Source organism: Pleurodeles waltl, chromosome 6 (assembly GCF_031143425.1).
Source record: "Pleurodeles waltl isolate 20211129_DDA chromosome 6, aPleWal1.hap1.20221129, whole genome shotgun sequence".
Taxonomy (NCBI): domain Eukaryota; kingdom Metazoa; phylum Chordata; class Amphibia; order Caudata; family Salamandridae; genus Pleurodeles; species Pleurodeles waltl.
Window position 1 is genome coordinate 1,134,827,371 of NC_090445.1, and position 26,994 is coordinate 1,134,854,364.

A 26,994-nucleotide genomic window follows, 5' to 3' on the forward strand; every position below is an offset into this window, starting at 1 on the left:
GCGTGAGGTGTTCCATGTTTTTGTTTCAACTATTTGTGCTCTGGCACCAGTCGTCTATTAGCGCTAATGAGGATTTGACAAGAGCACGTTACTGGAGAGAGAGGATATTGGAGACAGTGATCTTGTTTGTGCACTGGTGTGTGTGTGAGCCTGCTTTTAGTGAAGCGTCTCAATGTTATATATGGATGGTAGGATTTCACTTAGATTCAGAGGGGGTAAATGTAGGTTGTAGTACCATTTCCACTGCACCTTACAATATGGGTCAGGCATGCTGACCTAGATTGTTGAAAGGAGTGGGAGTCATGGATTAGAAAGTTTAAATATTTTGCTTGACAGTAAGCAAATACTTGAGGTTGTCCGCACTGTGTACAAGAAACTTTCCATCTGACGTTAGCGCAGCATCCAAATGGAAGGGTGGCGACAACTGTTGCTTGGCCTTCCATTTCAATTGTGGTTTTGACATGACCATTCAGTGATGAAAGAACCAACAAGTTCTCATTTTTTTCGTGGTCTGAGTTGGTGCAAGGTTATTTTACAAAGCAGTGGGAGATGTGAATGCCCTTAATATTAAACTCGATGATTCACTCTATCAACTGGGAAAGGGGCATGGATACTGAGTGTCTGTTCACTGGAACTGTTCTCTGTGATTCGTCGAGAGAAGGTATACTAATAAGTTGCATAAATAAGTATATACATAAAAAAAGACAGTGATTTCCTTTGCATAGCAGGCCACAAGTTGAGTGTACGCTCGGGTAAGACAGCATCTACCCACTCTTTTCACAGGATGGACGCCATCTCCCCTAACAAGAGGTTGGTCCCAACAAAAATATGCTGAACTTGTCGCAGTGAAGTTAAAGAGCCATCCAACCGCCTCTTGTTGGGGTATCCTAGCTGGGAGCTATCAAGAGTCTCACAACTAAATGCAGTGGAGGGGAAACAATGGCACACAACTTATCACTTCACAAGTACTTAATAGAGACATGCTTTTGCACGGGCCACCCCAATTGGGGGAGCCACTTATGGCAGTGGCGCCGGGCCAGGGAGAGTGGCGGTCTCCACCCTTGGTACAAAATCACAGGCGATTGGCTGTAATGATGCCGCAGCCCCGGATGCATTGTTTGTGCTTCCGGGTTTGCACACACAGAATGGCGTCACGGTCTAGGGGCCCCAGCAACCACAGGAAGAAATAGTACAACCGGTTACTCCTGCGTCAGGCGCGTCCGCACAACAATCGGTTAATTACCTAACGATGGTGACCTCTACAGCAACATCTTCTCTGGCCCGGGGAATCTCAAGTTAAGGTACTGGTCACGCTTCTCCCCTTACAGACTTGGGGGACATTTTCTCTAAGCATGAACAATTGGGGCTACATGTACCAGTAGGGAGAGGTGAGGGAGAAGATTTGGAAGGGGGTTTATATCGATATCTTTGATTTACTAGTCTGATAAGGAGGCAGTGAAGAGTTGCAAAGAATGTGAGCATTCAAGAGAGTGTAGGCATGGGCCCCCAAAGGAAGAAGGTTGAGGACTCGTTGTCCAACTGGTTGAGAACCTTTTCCATTTACCAAGCCATTCTAGCAGAACATTTCAGTGACTTAGGTGCCCAGTTAGCAGGTTTGTGGGAGCGCACAATGAGTATGGAGGCACAGCATGGAAAGAATACGATAAGGAATTCAGAAGAATCAAGGCATATAAGTCTTTGTTGGAAAGGGATCAGATACACATAATCACTTGGTTGCGTTATACGAATCGCACTCAGGGGCCTGGTCACCAGCACTTTCGTGGGACTACAGGGTCGGGCTCAGGCCCCTCGGAGGGTCTGGGGCCAAGAAGGGGGGCCTGCTGGGTTTTCAACCGGCGCACTTGCTCGCGGTCCCCTGGTACATGCAGTTTCAAACACTGCTGTTCCTTTTGTGTCCAGGCCTCCCACCTTGAATTCAAGTGTTTTAAGAAATCACGGGACAAGGGTGACGAGAAACAAGACTGACAATTTGGTGGGCAAGGGTCAAACGGTTTCCTTTTTTGTTAAGGCTTCGTCCCCAATTAATCTATTGGCTATAGTCCCTTGGCTTATTGTTTACCTCAATCAAGCAGCTGCGCAGGTGTTGTATTTGGGCTTTAAAGACGGTTTTAGAATACTAGCCCAGGACTATGTGGGCTCGCCCCATTGCAGGAATCAGCTGTGTCTGTGGTCCAACCCCAGGGTGGCAGGGGCAAAAATCAGAAAGGAACTGGACTTGGGGCTGGTAATGGGACCTTTTGATAAAATTCCCATGAAGGGCTTTGTTTGTTCTCCTTAAGGGGTGGTTCCCAAGAACGAACCAGGGGAGTTCAGATTGATTCACAATTTGTTGGCTCCAAAGGGGCAATCGGTGAACGAGGCCATTGATGGGGCATTGTGTTCTGTTAGGTATGCTTCTCTTGATCAGGAAATTCAAATGCTACAGGAGCTGGGTCCTGGGGCTTTGATGGCAAAATCTGACACTGAATCCGCATTTCTGTTGTTGCCAGTGCATCCCAATGACTTCCATCTGTTCGGTTTCCAGTGGGAAGGGAGGTTTTACTTTGATAGGTGTATGCCTATGGGCTGCTCTGTGTTCATGTTTATATTTCGAGAAGTTTAGTACCTTTTTGGAGTGGGTGTTTAGGGACAGGGCAGGGCACGGCACAGAGCGGTTCTGCATGATTTCCTTTTCCTGGGTCCAGCTGGATCTAATCAATGTGCTGGTGCATTGGAGGTTTTTCTTAAACTCATGAGGGAGTTCAGTGTCCCGCTAGCGGAGGGAAAGACAGTGGGCCCCTGTTCTACGATTGAATTCCTAGGGATAAAGTTGGATTCAGTGGCAGGTGTGTCTAGATTACCTTGGGAGAAGGTGGTGTCTTTCTCGCATGCGTTGCGGTCTTGTTTGAGGGCGCAGAGGGTGACACCTCATCAGTTACAGGGCTTGGTAGGACAGCTCAACTTTGCGCTGCGAATCATACCCATGGGGCCCCTTTTCTCGGTCCATTGCTCAGGCCATGTCAGCGTTGAAAGTCAAGCATCATCACACCAGGCTTTCCAACGAAGTCAAACAAGATATGAGAATTTGGGAGACCTTTCTACGTGACTTTAATGGGACGGTAGTGTGGCCCCGTCCGACAAGATTCAACGAGGAATTGGGCCTTTTCACATACGCGGCAGGCAGCGAAGGCTTTGAGGCTATATTTGGTAAGGCCTGATGCGCTCAGCAATAGCCCTTACACTGGGTCCAGGAGGGCCTAGCTAACATTGGTTTCTTTGAACTATTCCCAATTCTAGTGACTTTGTCGATTTGGCCAGAGGGATTTCGGAACAGTCTGTGATTTTCTGGTCAGATAACATGTCAGTGGTTGAGTGCATTAACCAGCAGGCAGGTAGGTGCAAGATGATCCTAAGGCTGCTTAAAGAGACAGTATTACTTGGTTTAAGGTTGAATGTGACCTTTAGAGCTAAGCACGTACCTGGTGTTTTGAATAATGCTGCTGACACACTCTCCCGTTTTAAGATGCAGGTTTTCAGGTCTCACCTCCCGAGAGCAGAGGGGTTCCCAATGCCTTTTCCAGAGCATCTGTGGCAAATTGGTGCCAAGGAATACCGGACCTCTTGGCAGCCAGCTTAGCACCCAGAACACAGAAGGTTTATCAGGGAGCATTTGCAGCATATATTAATTTCCGGGGTGGGATGGTATCGGCCGCTTGTTTTGATCTGTATTCAGTCTTGGCATTTTTAGAGTTTTTGAGGGCAGAGGGGAAGTCACTTGCATGCACCAGGCGTTACTCTGCTGCTATTTCCTTCTTTGCGCAACTGTGGGGGGTGCCCGATGGCACAAAATCATTTATGGTTAGAAGGGCCCTTAAGAGCTGGCAGTGCATTCAGTGCAAGCTAGGCTCTAGGTGGCCCATAGATGCGGCAAAGTTGGGGGCCTTGCTAGTCATTTTGGATCGCATTTGTACTTCTCCTTGGGAGGACGCCTCATTTAAATCAGCCTTTACCCTGGCTTTTTATGGGCCTTTTAGACTGGGCGAGCTGTTCACGCAAAATAAAAGGGACACCTCTGGGGGACTGCAGTTGGCAGATATTCATTGGCTAGAGGGATCTGGGTGTCTGGTGAACACCGTGCCCGGCTCCAAGATGGATCAAGATGAAAGGTGGGGGACCACATCCTACTGCATAGAGCCCCAGGTAGTGCGTGTTGTCCTATACGTAACAAAGAGGTCTTCCTAGCACAGCGCACACTGGGGAAAATGGGTGCGGTTTTGGTACATGCACTTACTAGATACCAATTCTCACAGGTGCTCAATCACCCTCTTCTGGCAGCGGGTTTTGACGCCTCTAACTTTTAAAATTCTATCCTACTCCCATTCAAAACTCTCCAACAAATACCTTAACCTCCAAATTGTTTTACCATTATAATTATTCCCTGAGAACTAGTTGGCACATAAAGATCTCTGCAGCAGGTGATTTAAGCCCATAAGATATGTTAAAATGAAGACCTTGAAACCAATTAAGTAGAACAGATTTCCTACTAGTTGGCAATATCTTTGTGGAAGAATTATAAAAAAAAATGTATATGCTTAAGATCACATTTTGCGTTGTGGTTGCGTCACTTTTTTTGGCACAACCCTGGCGCAAAATCTCATGTGTGAAATATTGCAATGCGCTCATGATATACCTGCTAAACATACGTGTGCTGTATTTAGATGTGATGGCATGCACCATGACATCATGTGTACATGTCTCACTTGGTTAGCTCCCCACTTCTGTTTTTAAGACTTGTGCTCTATTGTATAGCAGAGTGAACACCACAATAGAGCAACCAGCATAAACCGGAAAACAAAAGTTAACGTCGAAATATTCGCTCAAGTCCTTTGGCAGGATTCTGCTTGTGGAAAATTACCTACGTATTTTTTTTTTTCAGATCTGCAACACTACCAATCCCACGCTAAATTATTGAGTTGGCTTTTGACTTTGCGTTACAGTCAACCACGCCTCCCTTTTCTCCTGCCATCGCCGTCTCTCTGTTTCAGAGCCATCTTGGCAGTAGGGGGTTGGACTGGCACCTCCTCCTGTTTCAGGCGAGTGAAGACAGTCCCTGTGATCAGGCGGCGGCTGCCGAAAGACAACGCCGCATATTAACATGATCTCATCTTCGCAGTGTGCCAGGGCGCGCCTTGAACAGAGAAGACCTCTCCCTTCGATGGAAACCGAGCCTTGTTCACGAGCGATTCAGAACAAATACGGGGTGTTATGTTGGTAGAATCCATTTGTACAGCACAGCTAGCCATCAGAATGGCTTTGTAGCGCTTTCAGATGACACAGAAAAAAATGCTCTAAAGTCCTACATCATTGTAAGATATTTGGGAGAGATATAATTTCCCATGTTTTTCATTATCTGAACAAGGAACATTTTGGCTGAACTTCTGCTTTTGTTTTCTGGGGTATGTGTGTTTTTAAACGGTAGTACATCTCGGGGAGAATTAATTTCCTTTCGGTCTCCAGAGAACAAAAGACTGGTTTTGCGCGGCCTTCCGCTGACACAGACTGACCTTTCCGTGCACTCTTGAGGAGCTTTTATGCGGAAGTAAACAGTATTTGTGAGAAGCGTTAGGAAGGGGAATATTTGGAATAAAAAATACGAGAAAATAATGTTGCTTGGGCAAGATCAGGCATGAGAGAACCTGAAACGGCATCCTTTTGGCAGTTCTGGCACCATATTCTATCAATTCCACAGAAACTGCAATTTAACGTGAACAGTATGAACCTGGCCAAGTAAAGAATAGTCAGTTGGTTGGCACTGCAGCTGGCTGGTGAAGGGAGTAAGACCTGGCGAACCATCAAGAACTGACATTTGTTGTGTTGGGGCCCTAGGCCCCCATGCTACTAGAATGTACGACACGGACACTGGTGTTTGGTATCTGGAACTGGCCCTGGGCACGTGCGCCCGGCCCCTTTTATTGCCAGGGTCACCTGACCGGTGACGCCTGTGTTGGGTGGGTGTGGGGTGTATGTGGGAGGCCAGCCCTCAGCAGAGAGGCTGGCAAAACACTAGAACGTGTCCAGCAGGACACTACATTCCTCCAAAACTTTGAGGAACAAAAACAAAGTCCCACCTGAAAGAGAAAAACAGAGTAACAAAAACACCACCATCAGTCTCTCGGCCTCAAGAAGGCAGGCTGCAGGATTGCCGTGGGCAGGTGCAGCTGGGAGCACCCGGATCCTTCTGCATGAGTTCATGATTTAACCAGTCACAGCTGGGCACGAACACAGTGTGGAAGAAATCCGGACTCTGACAGTCAGATGGTTGGACAAGTGTCCACTGATGCACCGTGCTTCAGTCCTGTGGGCACTCGTGGCGAGGCTGGTGGTGTTTACAGTTCAATTTGTTCAAATAGGGCGTATCATTCGAATTGGGTGTGTCATTCGAATTGGGTGCATCACCCGAATTGGGTGCATCACGAGCGTTGGTGGAGTCTACTGTGAATCTGCTTGCCGAGACATCCTGGCTTCACGAAGGCCAATCCCTTGAAGACGGATGACATCTGTGATGGCGTGAGGTCCTCCTCTGAAGCCTTTGTATGTTCTGACCCTCTGATGGCAAAGCTGGTTCCAGACCACCTCTCGGTTTTGGATTCTTCACTATGGAACTTCCTCGAGGCCCTTTCGAAGGGTTTGCCACGGGATTGGCATGGACTGTGCTGGGCTGCGTGTGGGCCATCTGCCGGCCGCAGCAGGCTCTCCGACAGGAGCCATGGCCAACTCATTCGTGCAACCACAAGGGTGGATGTTCCGTGGTCAGGGCGCTTGCCGACATGGATCAGGTGCATGCGGGCTCTCAGACGGACTCAGGGCAATTGTCTATCACGTTGCCAGGCGGGTGTCTAGTTGGTGTCATGTTTATTCACTGAAGACAGTCTTGGTGTGCTGTGACCTGTTGGAGTCTCCAATGCACAGCCCTGTTTGTCTCTTTGTCTTCATCGGTGGGGCAATGTCCAGTCCTCTCTCAAGCTTGAGAGGCCCCTTGTCTGGGTTGTCACGGGACTGCTTGTGGTCTGCGTTGGGGCTGCTTGTGTGCCACATAGGGCAGCTGCAAGACCTCCTAGGAGCCACTGCCTAGTCGCTCGTGCAATTGCAGGGGTAGATGGGTCTAGGTCACGACTTGCTCTTGTCACCGAGAGCAGGATACAGTCAGGGCGAGCAGTTGGTCATTGGTTGACTGGTTCTTCAGAGCATTAAAGCAGAGGTGTAGGATTCCAGTCTGGTTGTTTAACTGCTCCTTTGATGGATACCGTGATGCACATGGCAATGATGGTGCTTGCCATTCGGAGACCTGGACGACAAGTGATGTTGCTGGAGTGAGGGTGATTGGAGGGACTTCGCCATAGCTAGTGCAGTCTTTCTTTTCCTCATGTGCAGATGCTGGCAGTGATGCCATCTGCTTTAAGCAGCCGGTGACAGGTGGCTTGGACGGTCACACTGTGAAGCGTGGGGCAAGTACGCGGTCCGCACATGGCGTCTTACGTTTGGTACTCCCGCTGAGCTGTCTCCAGTGACGTCCCCGCACCCCTGTGGCGGTCTTGTCTGTGGGTGCACTCTTTCTTTGTTGCATGAGTCCTCCAACTCTCCACCCTGTTGATCTTCCGTTCTTGTTCTTCTGTGGTCGTCAGGTGTTGCAGTGTGACAGGTGATGTCACACAATCTTCTTTCTTCCTTCTTCATAGCGTGTTGCTGCGCCACGCTTTCTTCTCCTTTGTTGTGTGGACCTTTAGAAGGTCCTTTCCTCTCCTGTCCAAGGACTAGGTGTTTCTCAGTGTTGCTGGGTGGCATCGTGCCATTTGGGGTGTGCAACTCTCCTCTTGCCTGTTGTGAGTCACTGCCGACTCAGTATTGAGGCAGCGTGGGGGAGGACACTCCTTGTGCGACTCTCCTCTTGCGAGTCTTTGCCGACTCCGTCTTGAGGCAATGTGGGGGAGGACACTCCTTGCTGAGTCTCTGGCCCGTTGCAGGGCAGGGACGGAGGGTCACTTTCTTTTCCGCTTCCTCTTCACTTGAGGGCGCAGTGCTTGCGCCTCAAGGCAGTGCTTTCTTGGCACTGGGTCCTGCTTGAACCTGGGTGTGCTTTGCAGGGGTTGGTTGCTTCTCTCGACCTGCTGTGTGATGGGCCAACGGTGGCCATCTTGTGTTGCAGAAAGGCCGGCTGGCACGGCCTCTCGTCCCGTGCGTTACGTCACGCTCTCGGGTGCTCTCTCCATCTTCGCGGGCGTTGCCTTAGTCGTTGCGTTCTCTGGCGCAGCTCTCTGCGCATGTGACATAGTCTCTTTTTTTTTTTCTGGGCGTCCTTTGTTAGCACCTGGCATGTCCCTTTCTTGTCCTGTGGTGATGTCCATCACTGCTGGGACATGTGGTGCTCTTACGGCGATGGCGGTGGATGGCCGCCAGGGGCTGCGCAGTCCATGCACGCTCTCCTTGTGCCTCACGTGGCACTTGCGTTCATTTCACACCGTTGCAGCTTGGCTGGGACAGCTGTAGTCCTTTCTGTCCCTGTGTAGCGTTGTTCGCGTCGTTATCTTCTGCGCCGTTTCCGTCTTCTGCGCCATTTTGCTCCGTAGGCGCGCTGTTAGTCTTGTGCAGTCACTCTCTTGGGTGTTGCTGTAGACTTTCTTTTAACAAAGCTGTTTTTCTTTTTTTTTTACTTTAAAATAGAAAATGGTGCAGTACCGACTATGGCCACTGGATGCCACTAGTGCACTCCTTTTCCACCTTGAAGGACAGTCTTTCCTCCTACGGGCTTCGTTTGTTTTGAAAGCAGATGCCGAAACCATGCTGGAAGCCATGCAGCTGAGGAGTTCTTCAGGCTGGTGGGGGCTTTTGCTGGTGACTGGAGCAGCAGGTAAGTGACGTTTTTCTTTTTTGCACTTTTCTGTCTTTTTTTTTTCTTGTAAAATGTAAATGTCATTGTTCAGCCTCGTTTGAAAAGGCCGGCAGCAGGCAGACAGCATGAGGTTCTGTGAGGGGTGTGGGGGCTCCGGGCACTTTGATTATTTTTTTTATTTTTTTTTTAGGTGCGTGTCAGCACCTCTCCACTTACTCCCACGCATTTCTGGGCATTTTGCTGTCAGTTGGGTGCAGGCCAGCACCATTTTCATTACGCGGCCGCAGCATTTCCTCACACTGCGGGCCGCATTTCAACATTTTCTTTTCAGAAAAAAAAAAAGAGGGTGGGGAAGCGGCCCTGGGCTTTTCTTTATTCTGGTGCAGGTCAGCACCTCTCGGTCGGGTCGCTTGTAGAGGGAGCGGCCCTGGGCATTTTCTTGCACTTTGGTGCGTGTCTGCACCTTATATTTCACTTTGTTTCGGTGCGTGTTTGCACCATTGTTCAGCTTCATTGGGGCAGCTTTACTTCATGCTCTCTGGCGTGTCATGTACTTTTGGTGCCTGGGAGCACCATCGCATTTCTCACCGCGGCCGCCGCAGCTGCCTTTCCTAGCGCTGCGGGGCGGACCTGGATCATTCTTTATTTTGAGTTGTGGTGCGTGACAGCACCATATGTGCACATTATGCGGCCCAGCAGCCTTCCCACATGCTGCCGGCCGCGCTGCACTCGACACGGGGGGCGGCCTTGGGCATTATCGCACGCTTCTTTTGGTGCGCAATAGCGGCGTCCTGTTCACGGCGATCACAGCCGTCCTGGCAGTGCTGTGGTCGCCGCGCCGCTGGTGGGTGCTTTTTAGCACCGTCGCACTTTTCTGTTTGCGGCCGCAACTGTTTTCTCAGAGCTGCGGGCCGCGTTGGTTATTGTCAGATGGGGTTTTTGCTTATACCCCCGGACTCACCTCATGCTCGGTGTGTGGGGGATGTCGCTCCCGTTCCCTTCATTTTTTCAGGGTTCACAGCGGGCACCAGTCTCTCCACTGGTTTACTTTCCTGTTCCCTCCATGAGGGAAGTAGTCGTCTGCGGCCACGTGGGGTTGCTGTACCCGCCCTCGTCGCCAATGTTGTGTTGGGGCCCTAGGCCCCCATGCTACTAGAATGTACGACACGGACACTGGTGTTTGGTATCTGGAACTGGCCCTGGGCACGTGCGCCCGGCCCCTTTTATTGCCAGGGTCACCTGACCGGTGACGCCTGTGTTGGGTGGGTGTGGGGTGTATGTGGGAGGCCAGCCCTCAGCAGAGAGGCTGGCCAAACACTAGAACGTGTCCAGCAGGACACTACAACATTAAGAAACAAAAGTGCATACAAAGACGACATATATTAGTACATTTCTAAAGTGCCCTTCATCTACACACAGTTACCCTCGCCAGCACCACATTTATATAATTATTTAGTTCAAATGCTTTTGATAATTGACAGAAAACAAAAGTTATGAGGGTCCTAGGACCCCCAGAGGTCGGAGGTCCATTGATTAAGAACTGCTTGTTCCGTATTTAAAAGATTATACCATTAAATAAAAATATTTTACTTCTTGGTGTGGGAAGCGGGGGATGTTTGTGGGCTCCAGATGGAACACAAAATAAAGAGAAGCGAGTCAGTCGAGTCTTGGTTCATTTAGTTCTTTCAGATTTTTCCAATATTAAATCATCAATTTAATGAGCAGTTTTCCATAAAACCAATTGAGTTTTTTTCTGTATCACGTCTTACTTCAAACTTATTAGTTAATATTTTTTTTACCTTAACCTACTGTTTTGATACTGTGTTTAATATGAGCAATGCTGCAAAGACAAAACCCATTAAAGTTCTCTATAAACAATCAAGTGATTGTGCAAAAAGAGGATATTAGCTGGCCCATTGTATTAAATCTTCAGATTCTAAACATCAATTGATGAAAGGAAACCAACATTACCCTTTCGAGAGATAGTACATTCTCCAACATTGCCTCAGACTTTTTTTCAGTAAACAAGGTGATGATATTGTGGAGAAAAAGTATTTTGATCTTGAAAATAATGATCTAGGTTTCAGGTGACATAACAATACCACTATTCAGAGAATGGGCAACAGGTTAGGGCCGCTTCTTGTAATGTACTTAGATTGATACCAACCAAATATACCGTAGACTTCAACTTACAGTATGGCAGTTTTTACCTCATAAATTAAAGAACAAATCAAAGACTTGTACAGAGGAGACATGGCAACCCTCATTCTCTTGGACCTCTCTTCAGCATTTGACATGGGCTCACACATCATTCTCACGAGGCACCTGCACAAGACTGCAATCCAAGGACCAGCTTTATGCTAGATCTGCTCCTTAATGGATAAAACACAAGCCGTCAGTCTGGCACCTTGCTACTTGGAAACCCACAAACTCATCTGCGGAGTGCCTCAAGGTTCTTCGATTAGTCCCACTCACTTTAACAAAAACATGATCCCTCTGACCAACATCATCTGCGTATAGGGCATCAACATCCTCTCCTACGCATATGACACACAGCTCATGCTCTTTATTTCGGAAAGACTCCCAACACAAGAAACAAGTTCATCATCTGCATGACTGAAGTCGCTAATTAGTTGAACACCCACTGTCTGCATCTGAACACTAACAAGACAAAAGGCATGATCTTCACCAAGAACACCTCAGCATGGGCCTCCAACTGACAGCCAGCCGATCTTGGACACCCAACCAGCCCCCACGCCGGGAACCTTGGAATAATCATTGCCTTCAAACTGGACATTGTCAACGCTGTTAATGCATCCTGTTTCCCAACCCTGAAGATGCTAAGGAGGATTTTCAAACTGCTTCCATGCAACACTAGAAAAATTGCCACTCACCTTAGGCACCAGCAACTTGGATTATGGGAATACCTTCTACACTAGGATCACCAAGTTAACTCACTAAAAAACTACAAACCATCCAGCATTCGGAAGCCAGACTCACCCTCAATCTCACACACAGAATTCTCATCACACCAGATATCAGGGACTCAACTGGCTCCGGATACACAACACCAACACACTCATTTCAAACCCCTCACACATATATTCAAGGACCTACGCAACTTAGGCTCCACCCACCTCAACAGTCACATCTTGTTTCACCACCCACAAACTTCTGCTTCGCAGAACTCCTACTCCCACACATTCCATGGAGAAACAGAACCAGATCAGAAGGACGGACGTTTTCTTGTTCTTTTACATTGCTCCTAAAGCGTGACATGGTCTCCTATTCCACATCAGAGCATACTCCTCTTTCCTTGAATTCTGCAAGAAGAGGAAGACTTTTTTTTTCCCAACAAACCAACCTACCATAGGCTGGGCTAGGCAAACACCTGCCCAGTGCCAGAATACCCTTGCATGTGATAGTGTGCTGTGCAAATATACATATGAAGCATCTTTCATAAAGATATTGCTTCAGACCACTCAAGTATTGAAAGGCAGGTCCAACATGCACATTAATGAAGGTGTTATGCTCTTTTCGTAAAGAGATGTGATTGATTTTATTGAGAACTGTCCCATTTTAGCATGTGGTTTTATTGTGATATCTGTGTTAAAATTCTATTATGCCACTAAAAACAGGGAAATGGCAAGTTATTTCATGGTACATTAGCTGTACACATGAATCAAGCAATACATTAATCTTTGGGTATTCTCACACACAAAACCAAATAATTATATGTAAAAGCCCAAACTTCACAGAACAATAGGTGCAAAGTAGGCATTCATAATAGTTTAATATGAAAACTAGCTTTGTATGTGTTAATGACACTTATAATAAACAACACTGAATAGCATGCTGTGAAATGTTAGGTAGCAACAGGTTAATTCTAATGCAGCTTTAATATTAAAGACGTTCATGTTTGAATGAGTCTTTTTGTATGGTCCCCCATGCAATGCTCATAATATCATTGATGACAGCAAATACACCATCGACACCAGTTATTCCTATTATGTTAAAGCACACATAGCTTGCTTCTCTCTGACAATCAGTTGCCTCATATTAGAAACCATGGGAGTACATCCTCAAAATATGCTGTAGGCAGCAGTGTTCTCCATATACTGATAGTATACTTATGTGTCTGCCTTCTATGCTTATGTATTTTTCTCAAACATTTACAACCTTTAACTGTGTGTTATGCAATGCTTTTGAGTACTGTATGCTCTCCTGTGCTCTGCTACCAATCACGTGGATCCTGCCCACTCCTGATAACCATCAACCTATACACTCTCTGTACGACCAAAGGTTAAAGTAGTAGCATACCTGCCCACCGCACACATTATTGTTGTTTAAAATTGTCCACCCACTCTATATAAAGTGCCTTCACAAGTTCAGTTACCCAAATTCATGTTTCAAAAATGCTCTTCTGTCCCGCTCAGAATGAACACTCCTTACATATTTACTGTGATACATTACTCAGCATCCAGGATGGAATGATCGTGCTGGTGAGACAAGGAGGTGCCCATAACCGAAGTGCTGCATTTGGAATGTAGGCATCCTTTTGCTACATAGCTAAACAGTGAACGAGAGCAAATGCTTGCCTGCAGTTATTCTGACCGGCCAGATATAGGGCAGTGCACTCTGCTACTATAGCAAAGGGAGTGGTTGCTGGTATCCTTGATGACTGTGGTTTAATTGGCTACCCATGGCCATGATCTAATACTCGGAACATTTGTGTACAATTGGCCAAGTGCTTTGTGGGTGTCACTAACAGTGCAAAAAGAGAGACAGTTCAATGGTGATTTCAGACATAAGCAGAAGGGCTGGATGTATCTCCCCAACACCCAAGCACTTCTGTGTGGGTCCCAACCATGGAGTAACCCCATTACCCTGCCCCACAGTGTAAGGCTACAGTGGGAGGTAGCCTAGGTGCTGGACAGGCTCACACCAGACATGGCCTGAGCCACTGTAGGTGCCCAGTCTTCAGCCCCCCTACCTCCACCTTCTGGAGGATGGATGCAGAATAGATAAGCCAGCTAGTATAGAAGAGGCATAGCAAATGGGGACTGCGGCGGAATCACACAATCAATGACCTTGTGTTTGTACGGAATCAAGACCAATTCCCAAAGTCAGTCCCGCTGGTAAGTGCAGGTTTAGTCTATGGTCCCAAGTTAACAAATATGCCCGGCATCCCAGAAAAAGAGTCAACGCAATCCCTCCTTTTTAATGCATATGAAGCGGGGTAGGGTATGGTGGAAGTTTCTCCATTATTCTAAGCCAACAGGAGTAGATATAAAAGAGAAAGGTAAACTGTACTCCATAGTACTAACATGCTTGTACAGTAGAGTATGGAAGGGCAACAACGAGCAAAAGCTTTTTTTTGCCTGCTTCTCAGAGAATGAAATGTTCAGCAGCACACAGAACATTTGATGAGGCTGAGGATGTGGTTTAGAAATGGAAACACCAAACACAGGATTAAAACACAGACCAGGGGACCCCATTCAACTATGAACCATGCCTCAGTCTGTGAACGTGAAGCAATGTCAACTACAGTAATAGGTAGAATGGACCGAGAATTCAACTACAGTAATGGGTAGAATGGACCGAGAATGAGGTGTTTTGACATACAGATTTGTTTAACAAGTGTCTGTGATGATGTAATTGATAGTGTTATTAGTATCTTCATTAAGTTCACTGGTGATTTAATTAGTGATGTGATGAATGACTTAATTTGAGAAGTAACCTGTGATGACATGCAAGAATGTATAATGCAATATATGATTGGAGGTACACATTATATGTTACATTTTTAGTTGAATATTAAGGTGTCCCAATATTATTTAGAATAACCTTTTCTTTATTTAACACTGAATTTAATTAGCTGGTCACTTTCTAAAAGACAGGGCCAGGAATCCGTTTAAGACATATGTGCTTATGGTCTGGGATAAACGGCACCTCATAAAAACTGGACCGTACTCTACACTTGGTTGAGATTGTATTTGTATTTGTACTTGACATACAGTGATTAAGTGTACACTACTGTTTTCAGTGCAGACCACTACGTGACCACATACTACTTGTCTTGTGATTTTTGCTTTTTCTCTGTGGGACTCTTTTTGTTCTACTTCCATATTTTTGCTGATCCCTTGATTGACTTTTCTTGAACTTCATTGGGAACTTGTTTTCTGCCTTTGGAACTTTGCACTTTGTTGACTTTTCATCATGTCCCAATCTGGAGATGCATCAGTTGGAGCTGCTTTTGACCTAGGGAAACTAGAGAGCTATAAAGTGGCTCAGTTGAAGCAGTTCTGTAAAGATTTTGCCTGACCCATATAAACGCTCTAGTTCACTAATTAAGAGGCTTGATGCATAAGAAAAGGACTAAATGAGTCTTTGAAAGGCCTTGGGAGTCTCTGGAAAACGTAGTCTAAGGCTAATTATCGTAAACCTGTGCAAGACAGGGTTCCGGGTTTAAACTTCATGGGTTTATTAAAAAATAAAATCATTATAGAAAGCAAAAATGAGTAATGCATCAGCAATCAATGTCTTCATGGGAAATCAATCAAAGTCAAATGATGTGAGAGAATCAATGTAAAGTCAGTCTCCATGCAAGTAAGCTTAAAAAACGAAGTATAATTCAGCAAGAAGGAGGATGGAAAGTCTGCCTCAATAAAAAGCCCAAGAACGTCTAAGCATAAAGCTAACAGACTAGCACAGAGTCTGCCTCCAAAGGGATAAGCCAAAAGACTATCTTGTCTTAAAGATACAGCATCTTTTAAAGCATTTTCAGACAATACAACACACAAATTCATAGCATGACACTACATAAATGGGCTGGACTAATATGACACTTTTTCATAACAACCACTCAAATTATCAACTCACAATCACTTAAGACACATTCACCGTTTCCATTCTGCCCAATAGCACAATTAACTTGTTTTTGCAGTTTTATTTGACGCAAACTCTACCCGATGTAGGGCTATACATGAGCACTAGTTACATTACACAAAGTCATTCATTCATTCATTTTTTTAAGTAAAGGGAGATTATGAGATTTGCCCAGAATTCACCACAAACTTTTCCCCTCATTTTCCAAGTCTCTTCATAGTCACACATGGTCCAGCTTGACTTACCTTCAGTAAGTAATACATTCATATTTTTTCCTGAGATTTTTGGGAGGGTGCGAATACGGGATGATGATAGCCAATCTGGTTGAAGTTTCACTATGAGCTGTACAATGCAGTACTTGTCGCCAACGGCAGATGCCACTGTCTTCCGAGCAGCACTCTAGTCCACTTGTTTTATCTTTCTCTACAACAGCAGAATACATCTGCCCTTGCACTATCAAAGAAGGGCGTAACCATAGTTTTCGAATACACGTGAACTCTTGAATAGTGCTGTACCAAGGATAAGCGCATGTGCAACTAATGCTTTGCATGCTTGGCCCTAGGTCACTGAAAAGTTGTTTCCTCTGACAGAGGCTAGTCATTGTCCATGGAAAGAGTTGCTCTAGGTGCACGGAAACTCCGCTTACAGCCACTCCGAGCGTCCTCAAGTAATGCTAATTTTCAGCTCTTCAGTGAGTACACACATTACTACCACCTAGGGACAGTAAAGGGAACATATAGAGTTATCCCATCATGGTTGGGGTAACGGTCACTTTCATACCTATTCATCCCACATTAGCCTTTAGAGTGTGTACGTCTTTTCAGTGAAATTCGCTCACAGCAATGTACTCCCTTACAGTTTAGGAGGGTAACACTCTCTGCCATCTCGCATCACCCTCATAATATTATAATCTTCATTATCTTTCACAGAACCACCCTATTAAATATCAGCTTCAATCTCATTCATGACCCAACAAGTTGAAAGGTATGTTCTAATGCGTGACAGTGGTTTCCGACTGAGCCCACGACTCTGCTAATGGCTCATTTAGCAATGTTTGATAATCATGGACATTGGAGGAATTTTAGGCGGTGGGCTGTTTTTATAAAGTGCTATGCGTGTCAGAGACATTTCAGAATATTTGGTAAACAAAGATATATTTACTGTTGATAATCATTGGCAATCCAAGTATGCCACATGTCATAAAACATCTGCATGACTGGCTGTTTTGCCTCTATGAAATCTATTGGTTTTGTCAATGTTTGTTTAGACATGTGACAGAAGCAATAGCTGCTGTGCTGCATGTCTTAAAGTTAAAACAAAACACTGACATTGTCACCGGTAAATTTGAATGCGGTCAATGCAGCGTTTTCTTTTTTAAAGTTTGAGACATGCTGCTGTGTGACATGTCTAAAAACATTGACAAAATCAATAGATTTCGTAGAGGTGAAACCTATAGGCTTTGCCAATGCTTGTTAATACCATCTGCTGCCCACTCAAAGGCCCTACTTGACACACACTGTCCCGCATTTTAGGGTCCTATGCACTTTTAACACTTTCAAAGGACACACAACAGTCACAATTTCAGCCTCTATGAGCTGTGAAAGAGGTACTTGTAAGTGGCAGGGAGTTGTTACAGCACAGTGGAGATCCTGCAGCATCCAGTTTCAGGAGCACCTTCAGCTAATAAAATGCAAGCAGCCTTGAATGAGCTAGAGAAACCCAATTTTGATTTTTTGTTTTTGCAGGTTTATGTAGCGCCATGTTTATCTGAAGGTTTTAGAGTGCTTTACATGGGCACCGGTTGCATTATACAAGGACATAGTCCCAGGCCTACTGGAATGAAGTGGCAAAGGAGGACCAAATTATGCGGCTTGTCTTACTAAATTATTCTGCAATAAAATGAAAAATTATGCAGGGTAATGCAGCATATTTTGAGATAGTACCAGTTCATTATTTTGTCATTTCTACACGTTAAACTTTAAAAACTTTAACGCTGTCTGGACAAAGTTTTGACCTTATTAGTACTGGTATAAAACCCAAATACAGCAATATGCAACTGAAAGGTGCAGAACCACAGCAATATGAGCAAGAAACATTTTTTTATTAAAATCTGCATATTATGCAGCAGATGAAAGATTATGTGACAAATCAATAACTATGCAAAAAAAACGCAACAGCCTCAGAATCGCATAATTCCAGTGGCCCTGAATATTCATATGTTAGGCACAAGAAGATTACTTGGTTTGCCCGGAACAGAATGTTGTCCAAATGCCGAGACTTGAACCTAGCTCTTGAGTTCCAGGTTGGCAGCTCTAACTGTAGCGCCACATCCTCTCCCCTCCTCTATCCATGCTCGGGACCTGTTCAAGGAATACACTTATGGTATCTATTTGTCACATTAAGCCTGTTTCAAAATGCTGCTATACTATCGGACGAGGCACAAGGAGAGTATTATTTTCCCAGGATCAAACAGTTGGTTACATTCGTAGAGCCATGAGTGCTGTGCAGTGGTATTTTGTGCAAAGGCTATATATTTACCACTGTACAGCTTTTAGGTGACTATCTCCCTAACCCTTCCACATACTCTTCAGTCCTCCATCCCCTTTTACTCATCCCAAGCCTTTGGGTTGAGTAAATTAAGGATATACTCCCAATTAACACTTCTGTATTTCTCTCCTCCTCCACCCCTCCATTACTCCAGTCAATCTAACTAACAAACTCTCATATCCGCGGCTCAAATTAACTCATAATAATACTAAAACTGTACTCATTATTTCCTGATACTAATACATCACTAATTCTTGTTGGGTTCCAGAGTAGCGTGCTACTCACCGAAAAGCGCTTCGATGCCTCGTCAGGGGTAGTAAGAGCTATATAAATACGATTACAATACAATACAATACAATATCATGTGACTGGGCACCACTCTTCTTCAAGGTAATTTTAAGTCCATTTTTAAAATCACATTAGCAGTTTTTACATTGAATCAAAATACTCCCAATCTTGCCAATAAGTTCACAAAGTGATTGCCCAAGAGAACACAATTGGGCCAAGTGGGAAGCTGGGATTAAAAGCAGCGTCTCCTAACTCCATATTTTCAACTAGTCCAGTAGACCACAGCGGGGGTATAAGTGATTCTGATGGCAAGGCGCAGGGGCTGCCCCTTCCATGGGATTGTCACTCTATTACAGGCCCAGCCCTGCCAGCTTTCAACCACAATGTTTATTTCCACCTTAAAGCGGTTATTAGTTGTCATATAGTATTGATCCATAGTTAAAATATACCCACTGCACCAGGTCCTGTACCAGTGGATAATTAACCCCTTAGCTGCTGGGCCTTTTCCCCCCCCAGTGCTGAGCCCTTTTTTGGCTATTTGGGGTAGTTCGCGCTTAGGGCTTCATAACTTTTTGTCCACATAAGCTAACCACGCCAAATTTGCGTCCTTTTTTTCCAACATCCTAGGGATTCTAATGGTACCCAGAGTTGGTGGTTTCCCCTGGAGGAGACCAAGAAAATAGCCAAAATACAGTGAAAATTTAGTTTTTTCCAAAAAAATGGGAAAAAAGGGCTGCCGAAGAAGGCTTGTGTTTTTTTCCCTGAAAATGCCATCAACAAAGGGTTTCTGGTGCTGAAATCACTATCTTCCCACCTTTCAGGAACAGGCAGACTTGAATCAGAAAACCAAATTTTTCAACACAAATTTGGCATTTTACTGGGACATACCCCATTTCTACTATATTTGGTGCTTTCAGCCTCCTTCCAGTTAGTGACAGGAATGGGTGTGAAACCAATGCTGGATCCCGGAATGCTAAACATTTCTGAAAACTAGACAAAATTCTGAATTCAGCAAGGGGTCATTTGTGTAGATCCTACAAGGTTTTCCTGCAGAAAATAACAGCTGAAATAAAAAAATATTGAAATTGAGCTGAAAACAACAGCCATTTTTCTTTATGTTTTACTCTGTAACTTTTTCCTGCGATGTCAGATTTCTGAAAGCAATATACCGTGTTGTCTGCTGGACTCTTCTGGTTGCGGGGATATAAAGGGCTTGTAGGTTCATCAAGAACCCTAGGTACCCAGAGCCAATAAATGAGCTGCACCCTGCAGTTGGTTTTCATTCTATACTGGGTATACAGCAATTCATTTGCTGAAATATGAAGAGTGAAAAAGAGGTATCAAGAAAACCTTTGCATTTCCAAAATGGGATCAAGATAAGGTTTTGAGGAGCAGTGGTTATTTGCACATCGCTGAATTCCGAGGTGCCCATACTAGCATGTGAATTGCAGGGCATTTCTCAAATAGACGACTTTTTTACACACTCTCTTATATTTGGAAGGAAAAAATGTAGAGAAAGATAAGGGGCAATAACACTTGTTTTGCTATTCTATGTTCCCCCAAGTCTCCCGATAAAAATGATACCTCACTTGTGTGGGTAGGCCTAGTGCCCGCGACAGGAAATGCCCCAAAACACAACATGGACACATCCTATTTTTTTTAATAGAAAACACAGCTGTTTTTTTCAAAGTGCCTACCTGTAGATTTTGGCCTCTAGCTCAGCCGGCACATAGGGAAACCTACCAAACCTGTGCATTTCTGAAAACTAGAGACCTAGGGGAATCCAAGGAGGGGTGACTTGCGGGGCTCGGACCAGGTTCTGTTAGCCAGAATCCTTTGCAAACCTCAAAAAGTGGCAAAAAAAAACAAGTTTTCCTAACATTTCGGTGACAGAAAGTTCTGGAATCTGAGAGGAGCCTCAAATTTCCTTCCACCCAGCGTTCCCCCAAGTCTCCCGATAAAAATGATACCTCACTTGTGTGGGTAGGCCTAGCGCCTGCGACAGGAAACGCCCCAAAGCACAACGTGGACACATCCAAATTTTTGGAAGAAAACAGAGGTGTTTTTTGAGAAGTGCCTACCTGTAGATTTTGGCCTTTTGCTCAGCCGGCACCTAGGGAAACCTACCAAACCTGTGCATTTCTGAAAACTAGAGACCTAGGGGAATCCAAGGAGGGGTGACTTTCGGGGCTCAGACCAGGTTCTGTTACCCAGAATCCTTTGCAAACCTCAAAAAGTGGCTAAAAAAAACAAGTTTTCCTCACATTTCGGTGACAGAAAGTTCTGGAATCTGAGAGGAGCCACAAATTTCCTTCCACCCAGCGTTCCCCCAAGTCTCCCGATAAAAATGATACCCCACTTGTGTGGGTAGGCCTAGTGCTCGCGACAGGAAATGCCCCAAAACACAACGTGGACACATCACATTTTTTCATAGAAAACAGTGCCTACCTGTGGATTTTGGCCTCTAGCTCAGCCGGCACCTGGGGAAACCTAGCAAACCAGCACATTTTTGAAAACTAGAAACCCATGGGAATCCAAGATGAGGTGACTTGTGGGGCTCGGACCAGGTTCTGTTACCCAGAATCCTTTGCAAACCTCAAAATGTGGCTAAAATAACACGTTTTCCTCACATTTCGGTGACAGAAAGTTCTGGAATCTGAGAGGAGCCACAAATTTCCTTCCACCCAGCATTCCCCCAAGTCTCCCGATAAATATGATACCTCACTTGTGTGGTTAGGCCTGGTGCCTGCGACAGGAATAGATCACACAACGGTCAATGTTGGTCCTTACGTGAGGCAGCTGTTGACCCTGGGGTGATCCATTCCTGACACAGGCACTAGGTGTAGGCACTCAAGTGGGGTAGTGTTTTTATCAGGACAGGTGAGGAGTCACTGGGTGGTAGGAATGTTGTGGATCCCAGCATATTCCTGTAGTTTGTGTGACAGAAATGCGAGAAAAATTGCGTTTTTTTTCAACATTTCAGCTTTGCAGGGTATTCTGGGTAAGAAAACTTTGGGGAATCCACACAAGTCACACCTCTGTGGACTCCCCCGAATGTCTAGTTTCCAGAAATGTTTGGGTTTAGTGTGTTTCTCTATATGGCCGCCGAATCCAGGACCAAAAACACAGGTGCCTGCCTTACAAAACCAGTTTGTTTTGCCATAGACAATTTTGATGTCTCCACAATATGATTTGGGTGGTGGAATTTGGGGCTGAACTAAATTGGGGAGCTCCCAAGAGAGCACTCTCTCTCTGCTTGCCGCCGCATTCACCTGCTCTCTGGGTTGGCCTAACCCACTATTACCCAGTTGCACGAACAGCTTGCGAAGGGACAGCAGGACTGTCCTCATCACCTCCCTCATAATGTACTGGAAGAGGAGTTATCGAATGGGACTCCTCTGACTGAAAAATCACTCCCAGAGTCTGCGCCATTGTCCTATCCCTCAGATGCTGTCTCAGTATCTGATGTCTCAGTCTCTGATCCTATGTCTGAGCGGTCCTCTATAATCCGAGTGCAGGCAGCAGTCATCCATCAAGATGCCATCTCTGCTATTGGCTAAACTGTTGCTCTAAAACACTAGCCTACGTAGACAGTCACAAAATCGATGGTGTGTGTGAGATACGTGCAACAGTAGAGGCCACCTTACCTGCGCTTCTTCCCTCATTCAGCACGTACTTTCAAGACACTCAAAAAACACCTTGTCACATACCATTCGTCACAGTCTTTAGCACCTCCTGCGCCCAGTCCAACAATCATTATTGGTGCTCCCACTCCCTCCTCCTCGGATTCCCTCATTACCACCCAGCAAAAGTGCCCTTCATCTCTCCATAGACTTTACTAATGTACTCAGCTATTTACATAAAATACAGATGTGCTCTTTGCAGTAGGCATATAAACCTTCTGCGCTTCTTTATGGCACTAAAACTGTCACTAGACAAGTCGGACCCTTTTCCCCCCAGGGAAACCACACACATATTGACAAAAGTGATATATATATGACAGCCAACCACCTGAAACTCAACTCAAGCAAAACCGAAATAATCCTCTTTGGCCAACACAAAAACACCTGGGACCCCTCATGGTGGCCCACCACGCTAGGCCCTGCACCCACCCCCGCCAACCACACACGCAACCTCAGCATCATCCTAGACTCCTCCCTCTCGATGACCCAACAAATCAACGCTCTTACCTCCTCATGCTTCAACAAACTCCGTATACTGAAAAACATTCAAATGGATCCCCACAGAGACCAGAAAAACTGTCACTCACGCACTGATCAGCAGCAGGCTTGATTACGGAAACACCCTCTATGCCGGCACCACTCTAAAACTCAAGCGCAAACTACACGCATCCAGAACTCAGCAGCACGACTCATCCTCGACCTCCGCCGACACGAACACATCTCTCCACACCTCAAATCCCTCCACTGGCTCCCCATTGACAAAAGGATCACCTCATCCTCGCACACAAATCACTCCACAACACAGGCCCTGCCTACCTCAACGAGAGTCACCTTCCACACCCCCACACGAAACGTCCGCTCAGCTGACCTCTCTCTCGCCTCTGTCCCCCGCATCAAACACACCACCACCGGGGGCAGATCCTTCTCTTACCTTGCACCCAAAACCTGGAACGCCCTCACAACCCACCTTCGCAAGACCCAAAACCTACTTCTTTTCAGGAAGGGCCTCAAAACCTGGCTTTTCGAACAGTGAACCTCCCAGCCCCTCTCCCTCCCCCCCCCCCCCCCCCCCCCCCCCCCAGCGCCTTGAGACCCTCACAGGTGAGTAGCGCGCTTTATAAATCTCTTTGATATAGATCTACCTCTATATATATATATATATATATATACAGGGAGTGCAGAATTATTAGGCAAGTTGTATTTTTGAGGATAAATTTTATTATTGAACAACAACCATGTTCTCAATGAACCCAAAAAACTCATTAATATCAAAGCTGAATATTTTTGGAAGTAGTTTTTAGTTTGTTTTTAGTTTTAGCTATGTTAGGGGGATATCTGTGTGTGCAGGTGACTATTACTGTGCATAATTATTAGGCAACTTAACAAAAAACAAATATATACCCATTTCAATTATTTATTATTACCAGTGAAACCAATATAACATCTCAACATTCACAAATATACATTTCTGACATTCAAAAACAAAACAAAAACAAATCAGTGACCAATATAGCCACCTTTCTTTGCAAGGACACTCAAAAGCCTGCCATCCATGGATTCTGTCAGTGTTTTGATCTGTTCACCATCAACATTGCGTGCAGCAGCAACCACAGCCTCCCAGACACTGTTCAGAGAGGTGTACTGTTTTCCCTCCTTGTAAATCTCACATTTGATGATGGACCACAGGTTCTCAATGGGGTTCAGATCAGGTGAACAAGGAGGCCATGTCATTAGATTTCCTTCTTTTATACCCTTTCTTGCCAGCCACGCTGTGGAGTACTTGGACGCGTGTGATGGAGCATTGCCCTGCATGAAAATCATGTTTTTCTTGAAGGATGCAGACTTCTTCCTGTACCACTGCTTGAAGAAGGTGTCTTCCAGGAACTGGCAGTAGGACTGGGAGTTGAGCTTGACTCCATCCTCAACCCGAAAAGGCCCCACAAGCTCATCTTTGATGATACCAGCCCAAACCAGTACTCCACCTCCACCTTGCTGGCGTCTGAGTCGGACTGGAGCTCTCTGCCCTTTACCAATCCAGCCACGGGCCCATCCATCTGGCCCATCAAGACTCACTCTCATTTCATCAGTCCATAAAACCTTTGAAAAATCAGTCTTGAGATATTTCTTGGCCCAGTCTTGACGTTTCAGCTTGTGTGTCTTGTTCAGTGGTGGTCGTCTTTCAGCCTTTCTTACCTTGGCCATGTCTCTGAGTATTGCACACCTTGTGCTTTTGGGCACTCCAGTGATGTTGCAGCTCTGAAATATGGCCAAACTGGTGGCAAGTGGCATTGTGGCAGCTGCACGCTTGACTTTTCTCAGTTCATGGGCAGTTATTTTGCGCCTTGGTTTTTCCACACGCTTCTTGCGACCCTGTTGACTATTTTGAATGAAACGCTTGATTGTTCGATGATCACGCTTCAGAAGCTTTGCAATTTTAAGAGTGCTGCATCCCTCTGCAAGAGATCTCACTATTTTTGACTTTTCTGAGCCTGTCAAGTCCTTCTTTTAACCCATTTTGCCAAAGGAAAGGAAGTTGCCTAATAATTATGCACACCTGATATAGGGTGTTGATGTCATTAGACCACACCCCTTCTCATTACAGAGATGCACATCACCTAATATGCTTAATTGGTAGTAGGCTTTCGAGCCTATACAGCTTGGAGTAAGACAACATGCATAAAGAGGATGATGTGGTCAAAATACTCATTTGCCTAATAATTCTGCACTCCCTGTATATATATATATCTACATAGATATATATAGTTCTATATATACATATATTTTTTTAGTTGTTGTATGGTTTCCTTGGGGGCCAAAATGGCGACCCCCCTGTCATTTCATTTTTTTTTAAATCCCCTTGGGGGGGTGCGATTGCGCCCCCCCCCCCCCCCCCCCCAGGGGGCACCTACCTTTTTTTATAATTATGCCGGGGGGGGGGAGAGGGGCGGCCCGTTTTCCGGGGGGGCCGCCCCCCCAAAGTGAAATCCCAGGTGTCTAGTGGTGTTTCCTGGCCCCCGATCGCAGCACAGCTGCGATCGGGGGCCAGGAAACAGTTTCAGAAGGCCTCGTAAGAAAGGGGAGACTCTCCCCTTTCTTACGAGGCCTTCCCGAACGTGTAAAAGGCCGTTATCCCCATCAAAGGAGGAAGCGGCCGCAAGGCTGCTTCCTGCTTTGATGGGGAAAACACCTTTGAAACGTCAGCGCGCCTTGCGGCGCGCTGACGTCACAAAGGGGCGGGTGGGGGGCGGGGGGAGACACGGAAGCTTCTGTGTCTCCCGAGGGAATTTTAAAAAAAAATAAAAAATCCTCGGGTGCGACGCACCCGAGGATTTATTAATGCCCTTCCTGGTGTCGGCCACTGGTCGTGACCCGCACCAGGGAGGGTGTGTGGGCGTCGGCCGCACCAAAGAGGTTAATGGACAGTATGTGTGGTAGATACCAATATTTACCACTGGTGTTTTGAAGATAAAGGCTATTTCATTCTATTTAGATACCACAGTTCATTTTCTAAACATATTACTCAAAATTTGAAACAGCGAGCAGTCAAGGCTTACTCTAGGAGGTGGTAAAGGGATCAGGGTTCACATCCAGTATGAAAAGTAATCATGCTCAATAAATATAATCACCAGTTGAGTTATCTTTTAACATAGCCTGCTTTAGTGGGAGGATTTAAAATGAACCCCCAAAAATCCTCTATGACATACAGTTCCCCTGCTCTCCAACAAACATCTTCTGATGTCTCTGCACACACAAAGTGTCTCCAAATGCCCAGGTGTCACCAATTCACAAGTTGTCCTAGGAAGTGATGATGGAAAATTGGCCACCTTACTTGGCCCTCGCAATGATGACGGGGACCATGACGGCGAGGCCCAGGGAAAGGGACTCTCTTGCCCTGGTCTTTGGGGCACTAGACCATAGCTGTGAGGCCAGGGCAGTGGGGCCATATCTTATGGGCCCTGCAGCACTAGACCACAGCTGTGAAACCCAGAGCATAGCACCACCCTCCCCTGCACTTCACAGCTTTGGATCATAGTGGGGTGGTCAAGGGCTACACTGTTGTTACAAGGCCCAAGGAAAAAGGGTCTGATATTCTGGGTTCTGTCTCCTGGCCCTCGCTGCAGTGGTGCTCCCTCCCCTAATCCTTTCAGTGCTACACCATAACCGAGAGTGGTGGGTGCCCATGTGGCTAGGGCCCTTGAAACCAACTGAAATGATCTCAGAGCTCTGTACCACAGCTTTGTGCATGGGTCCAGGTCAGCTGCATAGCCACAAGTAGTGCATCAGGTGCAGTGGTATTGGGCCCAAGGGTAGAAAGAGCCCAATGTTACCAAATTATGTCTTTATTTTACTATCCAGCCAGTGGATGGAGGTGAAGAGACACTTAATTGTTACCAGGGCACCCCTGCTGTGCTACTTGCCCCTCTTTCATGGGCCTCACAAGCATGTCCCAGAGCTGTGTGGCCCGGGAGAGGCCCTCTCTCCCCTGAACCTCACAGCCAGGGTTAGACAATCAAGGGAGGATGCAACCACTCATGAGCTTAGCAGCACTGGACCATGGGTGTTAGGGCGATTGTGAGGGAGGAGTGTAGCTATAGTGCAGTGCACCAGGGCTCATGGAAGTTAGGGAGCCAGTGCATCCAAATTATGATTGTGTTTTATTGTCTGGCATAATTTTCTCATGTCATGGCACATGGCTACATT

The 26,994-nt window shown here is 45.9% G+C and overlaps 1 protein-coding gene and 1 long non-coding RNA gene across 4 annotated transcripts in view; one reads left to right on the forward strand and one right to left on the reverse strand.

Moving 5' to 3' along the window:
* The window catches only part of LOC138300677 (uncharacterized), a 59,097-nt gene extending 53,230 nt beyond the window's left edge, over positions 1-5,867 (forward strand). Inside the window, exon 5 of the long non-coding RNA XR_011204982.1 lies at positions 4,937-5,867. This is a non-coding gene — a long non-coding RNA (uncharacterized lncRNA). The remainder of the gene's footprint in view (positions 1-4,936) is intronic.
* LOC138300679 (transmembrane protein 150A-like) overlaps positions 1-26,994 on the reverse strand; it is a 645,891-nt gene that overhangs the window by 100,225 nt on the left and 518,672 nt on the right. The gene's annotated exons all lie outside the window — the stretch shown is intronic.